We start from the raw sequence: 3,907 nt of genomic DNA, 5'->3' as shown, positions 1-3,907 counted from the left end.
AGGGAGGGAGTGGGAGGTGGGAACTTTGGTAATTTACCTCCCGTGCTTTACCGAAATCCCTGAGAAAATGTTGCATTTTGCTTGTTTTTGTTTTTGCCTTTGCTCTGCTTTTGTGTTTTAAGAGAATGGGGAGAAATATTTTCTCAGCTTCCCTGATTGGTTCTCACATCTTCCTTTCTAATTTGTAGTTGTTGTTTTCAGTACTGTATTTAACCAGTTTTATAAAATATTGTGGTCAAGTACTTAACATCAACATTTTGTAGTTAAGAATTATTCAGTTGTTTTAACCGAATATGTGAATTTCCACTCATTTTAAATGTCCAAAGTGCCTCCCCCATGCAAGACAGGTAGTTTATTTTATTCAACATGTTATAACTGGCACAATATTCTTAAGTCTTTATTAGGAGAAGCCTCAGAGTTGCATTTAAGCCTAATTGATTAAGTCAGACCCATCCAATTATCCAGGATAATCTCCCTTCCTTAAAGTCAACTGATTAAGGGTTTTAATTATGTCTGCAAAATCTCCTCTCAGCAATACTTATATTAGTGCTTGATTTAATAACTGGGGACTCTAGCTCAACCACGTTGACATGTCCTAAGAGCTGCCACAATTATAATTCTCAATTACTATTTCACTCTCTTCTAGCTCTTTTTTTTCCTTTTGTTTTCCTTCCCTCCTTCTCCTCTTATCTCTTTTCCTTTATTCTTCCCATGGAGTCATTGTGTCCACACATTTTTCTGCTTCTCCTCCTTTCTGAACAGATGGTGGGTTTCACAATCTGGCCCTCTGATAGTCTCATTGGATCCTGCATCCAGGGCTGGCCAATGAAGGTATCACTGGTGAGAAATCACCTACACTATGATGGACACAAACTACGGCTTATAGAGGTTACAATCCAGGTGGGAAGATAAGCTATAAACCCTTCAATTATGGACTGATTAAGTCTAATTAATTCATAATAAATTCCAGAAGGATACAGAGTATAGAGAAAGGAGATATCCCAGTCAGTCCAAATACAGGTGCAACTTAGCTGGGTAATGGGTAGAAACACAGGCACTATGAAACATCTTGTTTCCATTCTTTTTATTATTTTTTAAAAATTTAAGTATGTTCATATCTTAACATTTTCTGTGCCCCTAGTTTGCTCCAGGTATTATTCTAAGACCCCTGACCTCCTAGAGATTATGAAATAAAAGAATACATATATAATTATACATTGTGATAAATATTAAACATCAGGTTGTTGGGGTGGTGAAAACTCTCCTAACCTATTTTAGATGAGAGGTTCAGAAAAGGCCTTCTGAAAAGATGGCACAAAAGCTATAACCTGAGTAAGGCTAAGAAGTCTGCTATAAGACGAGGCTAGGGAGAGAGCAGACACAAAGGCCATAAAATGGAAAATTTTTGATATCTGGAAAGCCAGCGCAACTGAAAAATATGAAGAAAAGTAAAGACTGGTATGAAAGAGAGAGCCCTAGACAGTTTGGTTCAATGGATAGAGCATCGGTCTGCAGACTAAAAGTTCCTGGGTTCGATTCCGGTCAAGGGTGCATGCCTGAGTTGCGGGCTCGATCCCTAGTAGGGGGCATGCAAGAGGCAGCTGATCAATGATTCTCTCTCATCATTGATGGTTCTATCTCTCTCTCTCTCTTCTTCTCTAAAATCAATAAAAATATATTTAAATGAACAAACAAAAGCGACTGGTATGAGAGAGATGGGAAAAAGAGGTTACTACCAGATTTATTTGGAATTGTGTAGGCCACAGAAGCCAAGATGAACTCACTTATTTTAAAATTTTTTATTTATTGATTTTGAAGGGAGAGAGAGAAACATCAATCCATTGTTCACTTATTTGTGCATTCATTGGTTGTTTTTTGTATGTGCCCTGATCAGGGATTGAACCTGCAACGTTGGCATATCTGGACAACTCTAACCAAATGAGCTACCGGGCCAGGGCCTAAAGACATTTATTTTTACATGTTAAAGGAACTTGGGTGACCTAATGTAAGATGGTTCTGTCTCTGCACCTCAATATCCACTTATTTAAAATGAAAATACTTCCAAAAGTCATTATAAGACTTCAATAAAACAAGGCAATGTAAAAATATTAGCATAGTCCTGAGCCATTCAAAACATAAAACCCCTAAAACCTTAATATGAGTATCTCATTGTTTTCCTTAGTAAACATGGTCTTTTATAATTCCAGGGTAACTTAAAAGAGAAAGTTGTCTTAGTTTGTGTGAAAGAAAATCTTAGGTTGTGTGTGTGTGCGTGTATGTGTGTGTGTGTGTGTGTGTGTGTGTGTGTGCGTGTGCGTGTGCATGACATTAATTAGTTAGGTAATATCCCATGCTGTCACCTACTTAGGAGAGAAAACATTTTGGAAATACTTTAACATTAAAATATTACTGTATTTTAACTACTCCTGTTTAGTCACTGTGGCACCACATCCAAGAAAGTACACATACACTGAGGTTTTCATGTCCTTTTTCTCAACTAACATTCAGTGATTTATAAGATCCAATAGTTTCCCATTGTTTGTAAAGCAAGTTACCTAAATTTTATGGGTGACTGAGGTTCATTGATCAAAGATGGGAAAGAGGTAAAAGGGGTGTAGAATGAAAGCAGTATTCTAAATTACTTTGGGCAACAGATAAAAAGGGGAAAAAGAAAAACACTATAAAACATATGACCATTTACAATTTTTAAAGATATTGTGGTTTACAAAAAAATATTAGAGAATGGAAGCAGACATAGCTGCAAATTTTCTGTTTCTCAGAGTTCATTTCTTATTGTATTTTACTACATCTCCACAGAATACCATTATTATTTTTCAATAAGCCTCCGCTTCAAATCCACTGTGGAATTTGGCAACTGACATTTAAACCCTCTCAGCCCTAGTTTCATTATATGTAAAATGAGAAAGTTGGATGAAATGATCTCTAATGTCATAAAAAATTAGGACTCTCATTTCTTTAGTTCCCAGAGAGATATGTTAGGCTGCAGTTTAATTTGCGAAGTAATTTGACAGCCAATTCTCTTTGGTGACATCTTATTGCTGGGAGAGTTAAAATAAAGATGGTAATCTTAAATCGTGGCTTCAAAAGCCAAGATTCTACATTGTAAAACGCAATGATTTCTCCTTCTCCTCATGTTCTTCCTCCTCTTCAGTTTCTTCCTCTTTCTCTTTTATCCTTCCATCACATAGATAAAATTCTGATGTGAAACTGTATCTTTTGGAAATGTAGAATCTAAAACCAACAGCAGGACACACTATACTGTCTTCAATATATGAAGGCAGATCTAGGTCAGGCTTTATGTATGACACTCAGAAATATCTGACTGGTCTACCAAGAAATGACTTTCATCAATTTCACTTTCCTCACTATGCACAGCTCAGCTCAAATATAAGTTTCTACCTAAAGCCTTTTATCATAACCCTAATACCTAATCTTGTTAGATGCTCCTTTAGGGGATTCCACTAATAAAGGTAAAGATCATGTATATCTTAATCACCACTGTGTCACCCTAATATAATTTCAAATGAAAAGTAGTTTCTCAATCAATATCTGAATGAGCAAATATTTTAAAAATGAAAAGAACTGAATGCATTGAAGGTTCCATAGCATAATGCCCCAAATATAACTGCACTTATAAATATTTGTAGAAATGAAAATGGATATTAACTAGAAATAATATTAGATTATAGAGCCTGGAGGATACAAGGTGAAATCTAGTTTTTCATACTTCTGCCTATGTTATTGCCTCATCTCCAATTGTTTCCCTTCAGTTAAATATTCCTTAAGAAATAAATCAAATGTTCTTTGCCCAAATGCCCTAACACTTTCTCAAGCCTTATATGGAATATTGATTTTACTCTACTTTCAATTCTCATAGCATATTGTT

The sequence above is a fragment of the Eptesicus fuscus genome, chromosome 19 (genome assembly GCF_027574615.1).
Source record: "Eptesicus fuscus isolate TK198812 chromosome 19, DD_ASM_mEF_20220401, whole genome shotgun sequence".
NCBI classification, from domain to species: Eukaryota; Metazoa; Chordata; class Mammalia; order Chiroptera; family Vespertilionidae; genus Eptesicus; species Eptesicus fuscus.
Note: the sequence above shows the minus strand (reverse complement) of the source record.